The following is a 16,198-nucleotide window of genomic DNA, read 5'->3' on the forward strand; positions in this document are numbered from 1 at the left end:
CCTGGTGAATCAGAAAAGAACACAAAGATAGTTCCCTGACAGAAGCTTTCCTTTAAGAGGAAAGTGATGGGATGGGCTACACCTGTCCCGTTTCTCCTTTTAAATTCACCAATTAGGAAGTCACTGCTCTAGGGAGGAGTGAGCTGGGGCAGGTGCAGTGAGAGGCCAATATCATATTATATATATTATATATTTTATTAACAGATGTTACTCTGTGTGGGAGGAAACATCATGAGTGGAGAATAAGTGTTTCCCCAACAAACATATCCATTTTTGAACACACCATCATTTTCTAGAAATCCAATCATCCTCCTGGGACTGTCACCAGCACTATCTAATACGCTGGATCAGAAACTTGTGGATAACCCAGACTCATTTTCATTCACATTTTGTTAAATGTTTCCACCACCTACCCCAGCACCCGTGCTGGAAACTTGGCTTACTCATTTATCCCTCACTCAGCGCTGTCAATTCTACCACCTTGACAGCACTCACATCTATCCCTTCCTCTACACTCCCACTGCCAAAGCTTTGGTTAAGGCTCTGATCTCTTCTTACCTGGGGTACAGCAATGGCCTCATAACTGATCTCTCTGCCTCAAGTTTTGTTCTTCCTATTTTCACTTCCATACCTTTACTCATGAAGCTTCCTTTGGCTGGAATTACGTCCTTTCCAGTCACTCTCTCCAAATCCCCACACCCCAGTGGACCTCCAGTTCGCCCAAGCGTCAAGCAGAATTGACTGTCCAACATCCAGGATCAGACTTGAACCTAGGTTTCCCTGACTCCAAAGTCCATGCTCTTAACTGCTCTTGCTCGACTGCCTTCTCTTATAATAAAGATATTTTAAAGTCTAGTGAGCTTTATACTTTAAAAAGCACCTTTGCAAATATTATTTCCTTTTAGCGGTACAATTCTTCAACGTAGTAAAGATGGGTATTGTTATCCTCGTTTATAAAATGAGGAAACAGAGGAATTCAAGGCCCGGTCCATCACACGCTGCTGCTGAGTTAACGAGTGTCATTCAGCAGCCTTACACATTAACCGCGCGCTCAGCCCCTTCTGGTCCCAGTCCCTGGAGAACCTTCCTGCACTTCGCAGAAGTAGCCGATGGGGTCCGCGCGAGTCTGGACTAGGCCACTGCTGCCTCCACCACAGGCGCCCGGGCGATCACGGCGGGGAGCTTCCCATTTGCAGTGACGCGATCGGTGAGGCCATACAGTGACGTAGAGTGACGTAACTTACCCGGAGCTAGGTGCCGGCAGGGCAGCCACACCCTGGGGCCCCCTGCTCAGGAGGGCAGCGGATCGGGCGGGTGGGGGAAAGCCGAAAAACCCGCGGGACCCGACCTCCCGGCCCTAAATCCGCGGTTCCCGCTTGCCCGCCACTGATCGGTTGCTACGTGACGCCAGCGCGCAGAGGCGCGTGCGCGGCCACGGCGGTGTGCGTGAGAGCGGACGCGCGCCGCGGCGGCGGCGGCGGCGAGGACGGCGGCGACGGCAGGGGCCGAGGGGGCGGTCGCTACGAGGCGGGTGCGGAGCGGGCGGAAGAGGGTCTGTGCGGGCGGTGAGGTCGCAGAGGAACATCGTGGGGGTGAGTAGCCGCGGCCTCGCCAGGGAGGTGGGGCCTGGCCGCACCTGCTGCGCGGGCCCGGGGCGCGGGGACGCGCGCCCCTTCACGCTCCTCATCTGCTTTTTCCCGGGGCGGGGAAGGAGCGGGGACGGGGGCTGACGAGGGTCAGTTCCTGGGCTAGGTCGCTGTGGGAAGCGGCAGCAGCTGGCCGGCGAAGACGCTAGTCCTGGAATGTGTTGTAGGCAGGAGGTGTTTGGGGACTTCGGGGTGGCTCTGCCAGGCTCCCGGGCCGAGGAGTCGGAATCCCGAGAAGCCCGGTTCCTAGAGCAGCCTCGCATCCTGCCTGACACGAGCTGGCGCGAGACCGAGACGAGGCGGAACCAGGGACGCCGAGGTTGGGGTCCGGAAAGTTTGGCACTGCTGGGGCCCTCAACTCCCCTGCCTTGGCTGGGCTCTGAGGCGGGGCTGGTTGTTATGGAGGGAGTTGTGAATCAGTGCCTGCGTGCGGCGTCAGACACACCCACGACCTGGAGAAGGCGATCTGTCAGTGTACAGAGGGGGCGGCCCACCTGTTGCCTAGTGTTTCCAACTTCGTGTGTGTGCGCACGTGCTTAATGCACGCCCCAAACTTTGTCGGCCCTAAGTATTTTATCACATTGTTGCTACAGGTTTTGCGGACAAGGGGCGGCTAGCCATCCTCAGTTCTTCCTCATAGACTCACATCAGCTGTTTTGTTTCCCTAAGCCATGTTGTGCTTCTGTCGTTATTAGGGCCGAGGAAGCGTGGAGGCACCGGTTTTTCTTTTTCTTAAAAGTAGCGCGGGCTTGTTATTTACTAAGCAGAAAATACAGATTTTGTTCAGCGTGTGAGCTGGAAAAATGTCGATGGTCAGACAAGCCTGATTGGGTGCAGCTGATCATCAGCCCAGTGCTTTCTTCTCAGTGCGCTGGGCTCTCTAGTGGGTAGATGTGTGGCTGCAGTAGTGACCGTGCTCGGGAGAAAGGAGTATTAGAGGTAGGAAGGAAGTCAGTCTTTTCTGACCGTTGATGAAGGCAGTGCGGTAGAAAGACAGGCTATACCGAAATTTCATCATGATTTGTGCAAGAAAATTGAAGAAAATAACTTGTAACTTCTCATTCGGATCTAAAATTCTGTGATTCAGTTTCATAACTGAGGATCTGTAAAGTATGTTGTTTGAGGTTCTTACGTCTTGGAACCAGTGATAACCTTGCTCTGTAGCACTTAGGGTACTCGGAATTCAGTATCTTTTGCGTTCTGGACTATAATAGCTTTTAGGACAGGAATCACGTTTGTTTTCTTCAGGGCCATATCTCCAGTACCTACAAAAGTGCCTGCCACAGAGTAGGCACGGAATAGATATTTATTATATGTGACACCGTGGATAAGTCATAACACGCAGTTAGCTCAGTCCTTCAAGTAGTTAATACATGTGCCCCCTCTTCCTAGTATTATGCTGCATATGAGAGGAGGACTGTGGGATTACAAATGACATAAAAGACCTGCCCTTTTAAGGGCAAACAGTCTAGCTAGGAAGATAAAGCATATTATGTAAAATAATTATGAAACCAAATAGTATGTAAACAGGTGCTATGTGAAGTCCTATACTTTAAGTGCAGTAGAAATTTAAAAAAGATAAGACTTGTGGGCTGAATTAGTGAACTCTTCAGAAGAGGTAAGATTTCGTCTCATCTTTGAAAGAAGTGTAAAATTTCTGTTAGAGAAGAGATAAGTCATATGTTGAGAAAATAGTGTGAATTTGGTCATTGGGGGATATATTGCGGCAACTTACATGTACCATGAGAGGGGAAAATTGGAGAGATAAGGTTTAGTAGGTTGGGGAGGGAAAGTGTTAAGACTAAGGCAGGCTCATCAGCATCCCACTGATAGCAAGATGGAGCCTACTTTCCTGGAGGGATGGGAGTTGTGTTACTCAGAGTAGAGTCTTAAACAATCATAAGTGTTATCCTTACTTAAAATGAAAGGATATTATCGTTGAACCAAAATCAGGTTGTTGTATACCTCTGATTTCAGTACTAATTTGAATTAATGCCTCACTAATGTGCATGTATCTTATGTATTTAGTCAGCAGCGCATGTCCTCATTTCTAAAATCTACCTATGTGCTTGGGCCGTTCCATTGGAAATTTACTGAAATGATGTACCCAAAGCAATTATCGAGCTACTCTCAGTGACACAGTTTTGCTTGGGATTATCTCTTATAGTGGTCTGAGGTTTGTAATTACTGCTGATCCTGTAAAAAATAAAAATAATGTTAGCTGGGAAAGGAGTCTATTTGAAAAAGGATACTCAAAAATGTTGACAAAAAGATTTGAGAAAATTAAAGATGCTGCTCTTAAATATTGAACCGTTAGTCTTTATCTTTTGTTGTTATGTGAGCTTTCTTTTGAGTGTTGCATAAACCTGAACTTGAATTGCTAACCTGTGTAATGTTGCAACAGCAAATGTTAGTTAACAACTCAGCAAATATTTATTGGGTTCTGGCTATGGCTAGGCACTGTGTTGGGTGCCAGCAAGACAAAGAATAAAACACAGTGTAGCTGAGATACCAGGTGTTCATCAGGGGGGACAAACACTAACCGTGATGTGCTGTGATAAGAGTTCACCACTTTTGGAATGAATAAAATGCTGAAGGAATAGATCACTTTGGCTGGGGAAATAAATTGATAGAGTCAGGGAAAACTTTAAAGAGAAGACGTGGAACTTAGCCCTGAAGGTTAAGTAACATTTTGCTACATGGAAAAAGGAAAACAATCATTCCCGCCAGAGGGGAGAGTATAAGCAAAATTGCTGAAGATTAAAATTGAATGGGAAAACCTTGAGTTTTTTGTAGGCTTCTTGTATGGCAGAAGTGATGAGACAGGAAAGGTATGGTTGGAGCCAAATTACAAGGAGGTCTTCCATTCTAAAAAACCTAGTCTCCCTCCTTCCAACACTACCCCCGTGTTGGTGATAGAGAACCTTGAAAGGTAGAATAATCAGATCAGAAAGTTAACAGGCAGTTCATATGCAGAACTGCATTAGAGCCGAGAGGGCGGGAGACCAGTTAGGATGTAGGTGAGAGATGCTGGGACCCTGAAGAGGGACAGTGGGAATGGATGGCTTGTAAAGATATTTTAGATGTTAAAAGTCTCTAAATGTTATGAACAGCTAGAGGTGAGAGAGAGTGAGAAGTCAAAGGTGACATGTCCAGCTCGAGTAACTGGGGATTATGAGGACATTAAATTAGAAAACACAGGAGGAGGAATAGATTTACAGTGGAGGGAAGAAATGATGGCATGTTAATTTTAAGGCCCATGTGTGGAGTTTAGAGAGGCCCATTAGGTAACTAGAAATTCTACTCCAGAGTTTATGAGACAGTTTAGGAATAATTGTAATATAACTGACAGCCTCCAAGGCTATGGAAGTAGTACCATTCTAGGACTTAGTATAGTAATTAATGCTGTGGACTTTGGAGTCAGGAAAACCTGAAGTCAAATCTCTGTTATGCCACTATTGATTGGGATGGGTAACCTCGGGCAAGTAATTTAGCATCTCTGAACCTAAGTTTCTTCTGAAAAGTGGGGTTAATAATATTTTAAAGAATTGTTGTGGAGATTAAGATGGTATGTGCACAGCAGTTAGCACAATGCCTAGCTGATACATGCTTAATAAATAACAACTGTTGCTATTAGTAGTTACAGTCGCAGAGGTAGTAGAAGAAAAGATATTCCTATGCAGAAAAGTTGAGAGCGAGAACTGGAAAGGGCAAGGAGTGGAATTTTTGGAAATCAACACTTAAATCAAACTTAGATGGTTTCTCAAGCTTGAGCATGCGTCAGAAATACCTGGAGGCTTTGGTAAAACACAGATTTCTGAGTCCCACCCCCAAAGTTTCTGATTCCGTAGGTCTGGGTGTGGCTCCTGAATTTGCATTTTGAACAAGTTCTCAGGTGATGCTGATGTTGTTATTCCCAGGACCACGCTTTGAGAACCACTGATTTAGAGGGTTAGTGAAAGAGGAACCAGCATAGAGGCTAACAACGAGATTGAGTTTGTTGGAGAACCCAGAGAGACTTTAGAGAAGGATAAGGAAATAACAGCCTGCAGACTCTCTAGATCCACCAGTCTGCTTTCCAGTTCGATGAACCTCATCTCCTTCTTATTTCTGTTTTCTCCAGAATTTGGTGTAATGCTTGGCACATAGCATTGTTTGAATGAGCCTTTGAAGCTGTTTAATACTGTTCTTGTGCATGATTGCACATACTCAAACACAGATTTCATTCATTCTCTTATATCTCTGTTGGGTCTCAGACAAGGTACTTTTTCTAATTTTACAGACACACACACACACACACAAACACAATAACTACAGAAAATTTCTTGCAAATACCTGATGCATAGCTAGATGCTTTTGACTTTGTATTAGATTCGCCCCCTCCCCGCCCACTTTTTTTAAATGTCAGAAAGTCCAATTTGCAAAATAATTGTCAGTAACAAGTGTCAAGATTACAATCTGTATCTTGTATTAGGCACTTTGCAGGTTTATAGGGTAAGCAAATAATATACTCACTGTACCTGGGATGTTTACAATAGGATGGGCAAAACTTAAAGGAAAGAAACAGGGTGAGATATAATCACAGAAATGTGGAAGGAGAGGAACCAGAATATAAGGACTTATTTCTTGTACGCCGATATACTTTGGATCTTACATGTCTCATATACTCATATAGCACAAAAGTTAGTCCTAATCTATGATTGGAAGTTATAAGAGAGTACTGCTGTATAAGGAAATCAAACAGTTGTGCAAAGATATAAACACATTGAAAAGAGATTTCAGGAGTTAAATTGTAGCTAGATCAGTTAGCTACTCACCACGCTTCCTGGGTTCTTGTTCTCTTTCATTTATTCTTTCTGCTAACAGTCATTAAGTATTTACTGTGTGCCAGAAACTGTGCAGAGTGCTGCACATAGAGGGATGCTCATTGCTCTGGGTATCCAACACTGGCTTTAGTTAGAGGGTATGATACTGTGTGAATGAGTGTGCACACAGTTTGTCAGGGGAAGATCTGATGCCTAAATTTTATAATCTTGAGAATATATTGATATGAGTAGACATCAAGGACTCGAAGTTAAATTCATTCAGCCGTATGTATGTATGCAAGGGGCCATGAGAAAATATAGAGATATATGGAAATTATTTAAAGCAATCAAAGAATATATAATTTGGTAGAGCAGAAAAACATATTTACAATACTACATAGAATATGGTAAGTGCTATATAAGTATTGATCACAGAGTAGGTTCTCCAGTACTTGTTGAGCACCTGAGTGTTCAGTTTTGATTTCAACTCATAAGCTATTATAATGTTCCAGAAATTATAACATGTCATAAATCCACATTAATCTCCTGGGCTGCCTTTTGGATCTTTATATGATGCAAAAAATATTCTGGCATTTTGTGTCCTTGTTTTCTTGGTTTGGGAAATATAGTATATAAGTAACAAGATCATTAACTACTAGCTACTGTTTATCAAGTGGCTGTAGTATGCTAGGCCTTTTCGCTAAGTCATTTAATTCTTATAATAACAACCTTGTAAGCTGGATATTATCCTCATTTTACTAGTAAGGCAACCAAGTTTCAGAATGGGGAGAACAGTTTGCCTGTGTTCGTGGCCAGCGAGGTGGGACAGGGCTTCAGCCCCACGCTTGGTCTCCAGAGCCAGTGCTCTTCACGCATGTCAGCATGGGGCCCTAGCATGCAAACCTCCAGGTGAAGAAATCCAATCTTGTTTCTGCTGATTCGGGCAAAGTTGTTTGAGAAGTTAGAATTTTAATAACTGCCTGAATGATTGGAAACAGTTTGATAATATTGTTAGGAATGGAGGGGGAAAGGAGGTAGACAATTAAAGGTCCTGAAGCTGATTTTCCAGTGAAGACATGCTATATTTGACCCAAAACTTTTTAGTCAACTGACCGGTTATTCTACATAAACATTCAGATTTTCCATTCTCTATGTATAGGTGCAGTCTTCTGGAGGAAGAATTGTACTTTTCCATGCTAATGACATTTAAAGTAAATTCACAACTACTTTTTTGACACTTAGGGAAAAATATCTTGCTGCTCACCTCAAACAATGTATACTTGAGATTTCTCAGCTAATCTTCTTTCTCTCTGCACCACTTATTCCTTTCACCCACCCAAGTGTTTATTTTTAAATCTATTTACAAGCTAAATACTTGTCTGTATATCCTACTTCTGGTTTAATGTTCTTATTCTGATTAGATTTATCCCTTTTGGGTCCTATTTTGTACATTCCTGGAAATATCGATTATAATTATCTTTGTAAAGCATAGGTGATTTCCACTAATTTCATAATAAATTTTTAAATAAAATTATAGTGATACAAATGGTTAAATATTAAACCCTGTATTTGTTATCTATTGCTGTTTAACAAGTTACCTCTAAATTTTGCTGCTTAAAACAACAGACATTTCTTATCCAACAGTATCTTTGGGTCAGAAATTCAGTTGAAGCTTAGCTGGGTGGACTCTGACTTGGTTGCAGTCGAGCTGTGACCAGCCTTGCAGCAGTCATCTGAAGGCTTGACTGGGGCTGGAGGATCTGTCTCCAAGGTGGCTGCAGCCTTAGGTCTTTCTAGGGCTGCTTGAGTATCCTCACAACATGTCAGCTGGCTTTACCCAGAGCAAGTGATAAAAGAGAAGAACAAGGAGGGAACCACAGGCCTTGTATATCCTATCTTGATGACACACACTGCCACTTCTGTTATATTCTGTTTGTTAAAAATGAGTCACTAAGTCCAGCCCACACTCAAGGGAAGCCAGTTAGGCTCCACCTTTTGGGGAGGGATGTCAAAGGATTTGTAGACATATTTTAAAACACCCATAAGTACTTTGTCATATGAAGCCATTTCCTCAGCTGAAATTGATTGTCTCTGTTGTAGCACATGCTGTAACCTTTCTGACTTGTGTATTCACAGTATTTTCTGGAATGCTTTGGAGAAAAGGTAGTGGTTTTTTTGAAAATCTAAAGCAAGTTTTTACTTTTTAATTTTTTTCTGGCCATGGCATGCAGCTTGCAGGATCTTAGTTCCCCAACCAGGGATTGAACCCAGGCCATTGTCAGTGAAAGCACAGAGTCCTAACCACTGGACCGCCAGGGAATTTCCACAAGTTTTTATAAATTAAGATTTCTTGGGGACTTCCCTGGTGGTCCAGTGGTAAAGAATTCGCCTTCCAATGTGGGGGACATGTGTTCCATCCCTGGTCGGGGAACTAAGATCCCACATGCCAAGGGGCAACTAAGCCCGTGCGCCACAACTACTGAGCCTGCGTGCCTCAACGAGAGATCCCACGTGCCGCAAAACTACAGAACCTGCACGCCACAACTGGAGAGAAGCTCGCATACTGCAATGAAAGATCCTGCATGGGGGCTTCCCTGGTGGCACAGTGCTTGAGAGTCCGCCTGCCTATGCAGGGGACACGGGTTCGTGCCCCAGTCCGGGAAGATCCCACATGCTGCGGAGTGGCTGAGCCTGCGCGTCTGGAGCCTGTGCTCCGCAACGGGAGAGGCCACAACAGCAAAAAGATCCTGCATGCCTCAGTGAAGATCTTGCGTGCCCCAACTAAGACCCGATGTAGCCAAAAAAATAAAGAAAATAAATAAATTAAATAAATATTTAAAAAAAAGGTTTGTTGGTGACTTTTTTAAAGTTTTGCATCTGTCTCATTAGCTTTATTTTCAATACATCTGGAATCTTTTCATTTTTATCCTATTTTGTGCATTTATTCTTATGTAATTTCATTTATACTTATTTAGTAGTTTTCATAATTAATCTTAAATAGAACCAAACATTTCTAGATAAATTAATTTACCTTCCAACCTTTCAGAAGAGTACTTCCCTAACCAGTGTCTGAAGGCACACATTGTAGTTTCCATAGAACACAGACTTTGGGTTACATGATGAGCAATAAATGAGTCTATTAACTTATATTAAAGTCCTTTGGGTACTTTAGAACTTCGTGAATAGGTCCTAAAGTAGGTCCATTAAATTCCAAATCTCATTCTTTAGAAGGTGTATGTATATAGAATATAATGGATTTAGTCAGGAAACCTTTTCAAAATGTGCCACAGTTTGGTTTATATTTTGGGACTATTTCTTTCTTTTTTTTTAAAGTGTCAATCTTTACCAATTTATTTTATACAAAACAGTAGCAATGTAGAATATGGGAATTATCTTCCGCTGCCACACACGCAAGTTGTGAACATTCCAAGCCAATGTATACACTTTGGAGGGGAAGGCTAAACAATAGCATCAACCATGCTACTGAACATAGGAATTTTTTATCTAAAAAGACTAAAAATTAGATAGCAATGTCTTCTTAATATTGCTCTCATCATTGAAGACGGAAGAAACATAAAAAGTGACTGTTTTTTAAGATTAAAAGGGACTTTATTTCTTTAGATGGTAACCAAATCTTGACTTCATCACCCCTACCCTCTACAAGTATCAATTACCTGCTTGCTTTTTCTTCTAATTTTAACCTAATTTTAGATAGACAGAAAATGATTCTCATATAACCTTCACCACCTTCCCCCAAATGTTAACATTCCTACATATCTTTTCAGAAATATTTGATGTATATTTTTATATTTATTCTTAAACATAAATGTCACCTACCATATTACTGTACTGCATCTTGCTTATTTTTCATTATATCCTGGAGGCTATTCCATGTCAGTACATGAAGAGGCTGCCTCATTCTCTATAGCCAGCTGCATAATATTCCATTGTATGGATGTTGTCAGGAAAAATTGTGAGAGACTATGAAATGGACATAAAAGATTACCGACTGTCCTATCTAGTGCACTCTTCTTTGTTATCTGAACCTGTCATTGTCTTTGAGCTATTTCAGAACTCTGTAAATTGTAGGAAACTGAGAGTAATGCAGATGATTCTTGTCCATAGAAATGCAAGTGGATTTTGTTGAGTGGAATGCAACTGAACGTTGTCCTGGGGATATCGAGCAGTTTTGCAGCATTTATTTGTAAAGCAATTTCAGCATTCCAGACAGCCTATATATACGTATGTGTGTTCTTTGACTTCTCCTTGGGACTGATTTTATTTTCTTCCTGGCTGCTTCATTAATTAATGAGTTAAATAAAATCTTTGACATGTTTTATATTTGCATGATTTTACTTTTTTAAAAAGCCCTTTTAACAGATGTACTATAACAAGTCCTTTTTTTTTTTTTTTTTCCTGTACGCAGGCCTCTCACTGTTGTGGCCTCTCCCGCTGCGGAGCACAGGCTCCGGTTGCGCAGGCTCAGCAGCCATGGCTCACGGGCCCAGCCGCTCCGCGGCATGTGGGATCCTCCCAGACCGGGGCACGAACCCGCGTCCCCTGCATCGGCAGGCGGACCCCCAACCACTGCGCCACCAGGGAAGCCCACAAGTCCTTTTTTGATGGACATTTTATTTGCTCATGCTTGTTTTCAATAGTTTTAATCTCTAGAAAAGTCTGTGCTAGCGTGAAGCAGTACTTTGTGATTACTTGCCAATGAGATTAGTGGATGAGACAGTTTTGATAATTTTTCCATCAAACATTATGACCTGGTCCTTGTCCTCAAGGAGTTTATGGCCTAGTGGAGAAGGAGTAGAAATGATATGAGATGAAGAGTAGCAGGGTATTGGGTAATTTCCTAAAGGAGAGCTAAGTTTAAGTTCCCCTAAGGGAACTTGCATTGGCTTGCTTTCCTCACCGCATGTGATTTTCTCATAGGGCCCTCATCTGTGCTAGCTGGAGCAGAACTAGACAGCCCTCTCCTTGGAAAGCTGGGTGCCAGTGTTCCTGTTTTTAATGCTGGCTGTGGAACTAGTTAAGTTGGGGAGTCAAATGGAAACCCATGGCTCCAGTTACCAGCAGAATGGGTTATTTGTTCTTACAGACAGTGGCATTAGCAAGAGACTATAGTGGAGTCATATAGTTGGGGGTCAGAGTGGGGTTAGTGGTTATATTCTAAAGTCAAAACAATGCAAAAATCAAGTAATGTCATGGGCTTCCCTGGTGGCGCAGTGGTTGAGAGTCCGCCTGCCGATGCAGGGGGCACGGGTTCATGCCCGGGTCCGGGAAGATTCCACATGCCGCGGAGCGGCTGGGCCCGTGAGCCATGGCCGTTGAGCCTGCGCGTCCGGAGCCTGTGCTCCGCAACGGGAGAGGCCACAACAGTGAGAGGCCCGCATTCTGCAAAAAAAAAAAAAAAAAAAAATCAAGTAATGTCAAAATATTCTTTAGGAGATCCTTTACTGCCTACAAAGTGCCATGTCATGGTTTTCTTAATACATGCACACCCCAACATAAGCTAATTTGGATTAAGAGAATTTAATTTTACTAGAAGTTTTATTTGACACCCCTAATTTGGCTAAACACCTCACTTCATGAGTGCCACCATTACTAAGCATTTCCTGACCTGCCTCAGTAGCCTCTACTATGAAGCTATGTCTGCAGTTATGTAATCGGTGGTTTGGTAAAGTTCTTTCAGATACTTTTTTTGCTTTTGTGTAGTAGTAATAATCTTGTGTGCATTTGCATTGTTATCATTGATTTCTTTGCTCTCTCTCTGTTCTGTCATACCTCCATTAAAGGTTTAATCATCTAAACCTTAACAAATTTACACTTTGTTAACTACTGAAGTAAGTATGTACTATTTATTTCAGTGGTTATTAAACTCTTTTGACATGTGGAAATCACCTGTTGAGAGTTTTTAAAGGAAGGGTTAATGGTTAATTCTCCTAAGGCAGGATAACTGTTCTACCACCTCTCTACCTCTCTGTTATCAGTGCTTCTCTAGAGCCTTCAATTAATTCTTTGCTGCCTCCATTTATCTGTCAGTGGTTGAGCAGTGTATGAAATCACTTGTACATTCTGTTTCAGGCTTGATTATAGCAAGGAGCATAGAGTCATTGAGTGGAGTGACAGCGAGCTCTCACTATTTCTAACTCCTTCTATATACATAGTTGAATTCATAAGTTAAATTTGAATATGTTGTGACTCCTTTGTGGTAAGAATTGACCTAATTCAGGTGAAGTTGGGGAGGAGATTCCCAGGGAGCTTCCTTTCATCTATCTATCCATCTAATACTTCTGAGGAGACACCTTAATAAGCACTGATGTTCAAAGAAGGCTTCCTGGTGAGGGTGACACCTCATTAGGCCTAAAGAAAGAGACCTTACTTATGCAAGGAAAATGTATTTTGGGCAGAGAGATGGCTAAGTGTGTCACAGTAAGTGGTTACAAAGTTTGATGTTGCTGAAGCACAAAGTGAGAGGCAGGGCGTCCTTAGGGAGGAGGCTAGAGTGTAAGCACGGGTCAATTCAAGAAGGGCTGTGTGTGCTCCACGAACTTGTATACCAGCCCAATGACCATAATACAATCAGTGTGATTTTATTAATAATGTGATCACTAATAACTACCATTTGTTGAGCACTTACTATATGCCAGGAACTGTATTAAGTGCTTTATAGTTATTATCTCATTTAATCCTCTGGGATATTCACAAGTAAAAATATGGAGGTGCAGAGAAGTTAAGTAACTTGTTCAAGGCCATGTCTAATGAGTGCAGAGAGTGGATTCCAAATTGCAGAGATCTGACTCCAGAGCCTTTTAATTGGGAGTATTATTTTAAAAGTGTTAAGCAGGGGAGTAGTGTGATTATATATTTATTAGATTGATTATTCTGTAAGCTGAGTGGAGATGGAATTGAGGGGGACAGAAGCTGTTGAAGTATTTCAGGTGAGAGATGATTGAAACCTGAACAAGAATAGGAGTTACTAGATAGGCATAGGAGGGATGAATTAGAGGAATATTTAGGAGGTAAAATTAGGAGATCTAACCAATTGATTAGATATGGTGGGATCAGGGAGAGGAAGGAGTCAAGGAAGTCTTACAGGTTTTTAGCATGGATTGCTGTGTGATGATACCACATATTAAGATAAAGGACAGTGGAGGAGGATATGCATTAAGAGATTAGTTCGGTGTTGAGTATGTTGATTTGAGTTGCCAGTAGGGACATGCAGTAGAATCATATTGCAGGCATATGAATCTCTTCAAATGAATCTGAGATTCACGGGAGTGGCCTGGGCTAGAGATAGAGATTTGGAAGTTAGTAGGAGGTAGCTGAAACTGGGAGGATAGATAAATAAACTCACCAGGAAGTCACAGCCCTGGGAAACACAACTCTTAAAGAGACATTAGTGAAAGAATAGACACATGGTGGTAAAAGGAGAACGAGGAGAGTACACTGTCGCAGAGACTAAGGGAGTAGAGTTTCAAGAAGGGTGTGTCCATATTTCAGAGAGATCCAGGAAGGTAAGGATGGAAAAGCGAACCTTGGATATTCCAATCAAGAGGTTATTGATGACCTTGGTAAGAGTGGTTTCAGTGGAGTGGTGGGCTGATAGTGAGACTTCAGTGGGTTCAGGAGTGAATTGGAGGTTAGAAAGAGGAGGCCAGGGGTATAGATAATCTTATGAAAAATTTGAATAAATACTAGAGAGGTATTAGAAAGTATGTGTGAAGCACAGCGTTGAAAAACTGGCCCTAAACTCTGCATACTGTCAACCTTGGCAAAGCTGATGTGGGCTCAGTCCAACAAACTGAAAGTCTTTGAACCCTTTGGGGGGTGTAGACTTAACTCCTGAGAGTCGGAGTCAACTGCTTCCTCTGTAGCCTCCCAGTGAGTCCTTCAGTTTGCTCTAATTTGTATGTCAATGCAGTATACCTCAGGAAATCATCACCAGTGCACATCATCCTGAACGATATTTTGGTTAAAAAAAAAAGTGATGGGAGAAGTTGATGGAGGAAACCCTGGGGAGGAAAATGATAGTTATGGAGTAGCTGTTAAGTGTCAAGCATGTACTATGTCCTGTTATTTCATTGCATTTTCATAACCACCCTACCAGGGGTGTGGCTATCCCCATTTTCTGAATGAGGAGATTGAGAACCCGTAGCCTTATCTCCCCTTATCCTAGGTTCTGCCACCGATGTCTGTAAGCTTGGACAAGTTTCTCAGTTTCCTCATTTGTAAAAAAGCGTGGTTATTATCCTTAAGTCCTTCCCGGCTCTAGGGTTCTAGAATCTGTAAATAGTTACCAATAGTGTTGCTGTTTGAACATGAAAAAAGGCTGTTAGGGGAATTTCCCTTTCTCAGTGAATTAGTAACTTAACAGTAACACTGTCAGGTTGTCCACACTAAATAATTTATTTTCCCGTCACACAGTGAGTACCCATTACGTACGTGGCCTTAGAAGGCTACTGTAAAATAAATCAAGTAAATGGGCTTGGTGACATGCTCTCCATCAGTTGTTACTAGCCCCGGGCACATGGGCACATAGCTACCTGCAAGACTGTGTGATGATTTTAAAGTGTATTATAGGTTAAGTGCTAAGTATTTTTATTAATTTAGGAGGTACTCTGGCATGTGGCCTTTAAAAATTACATTATTATCTTATCATAAATCTTGATTAAGGCAACAAAACATATTTACTGTGGCCAGCTTCACAGCTGGGGTGAAATGTTTTATAGTGTGTATAATGAGCCGCTAGATGATGGTGATTATCTGTTCACATCTGAAAAACGAGTTGGGAAATTAATTAGAAGCTTTAAAAGTCTATTTAATTGTGAAAATTAATTTCAAGTAACAGTATCACATGCCCAGTGAGCACTAAATAATTGAGGAGGAGGAGGGAAAAAAGGAAATTATGAGGCTTTCAAACCTTCTTAAGTCCATTTTGGAAAATGGTTAGAACAAAAATGTAATGCTAGTGTGATTTTCAGAGACATCCTTTACAACATGATGTATAAAGAAACAAGATTAGCAAGTAATAAGCATTTTTAAATTAAATATTCTCCCAATTTCAAGCCAGTGTGTTCTAGGTACACTGATCCTGGCAAGCAGAGGTTATGGTTATGGACTCTCTCCTCAGAGGGCGTTATGGAAATTTATAGGAGCAATTTTATTTTCTAATTTGGTTGAGATGCATATTATTTTATTATAAATTATTTTAAAATTTCTCCCTCATAGCTAATGTATTTTTATAAGTGATTAGTAGGTTCTAAATCTATGAATTTTATTAAAGAACAGTAGGTAGCATAACACAATTTTTGTTATAAAAAGTGAGCATTGGGACTGATAGCGTTGATGGCCACTGCATTAGTCTTCTGTTGATGTGCCACAAACTTACAGCTTAAAACAACAGCCCTTCGTGATCATTTCTGTAGGTCAGAAGTCCAGCATGTTATAGCGGTATTCTTTGCTCTGGGTCTTACTAGGCTGAAGTCAAGGGGTTTGCAGGGGCTGTGATCTCATCTGAGGCTTGGGGTCCTCTACCAAGCTCATTAGTTGTTGGTAGAATTCGATTCCTTGTGATCATGTAACTGAGGTCCTCATTTTCTTGCTGGCTGTCAGCTGGGGGTCCCTCTCAGCTCCTAGAGGCCACCCTGAGGTTCTAACTACATGGCCCTACTCACAACCTGGCATCTTACTTCTTCAAAGGCAGCAGGAGAATCTCTCCAGTTGACTATAACAGTGTCT

At 42.0% G+C, this 16,198-nt stretch overlaps 1 protein-coding gene across 2 annotated transcripts in view; it reads left to right on the forward strand.

Annotated features, from left to right (window-relative positions):
* Positions 1-1,486: 1,486 nt before the first annotated feature.
* The window catches only part of BTBD9 (BTB domain containing 9), a 418,266-nt gene continuing 403,554 nt past the window's right edge, over positions 1,487-16,198 (forward strand). For both annotated transcript variants that reach the window (XR_014297289.1, XM_082663104.1), the window contains exon 1: positions 1,487-1,592. The gene's annotated coding sequence lies outside the window, so the exon portion shown is untranslated. The remainder of the gene's footprint in view (positions 1,593-16,198) is intronic.

This window comes from Grampus griseus (assembly GCF_964374135.1).
Source record: "Grampus griseus genome assembly, chromosome: 10".
Taxonomy (NCBI): Eukaryota; Metazoa; Chordata; class Mammalia; order Artiodactyla; family Delphinidae; genus Grampus; species Grampus griseus.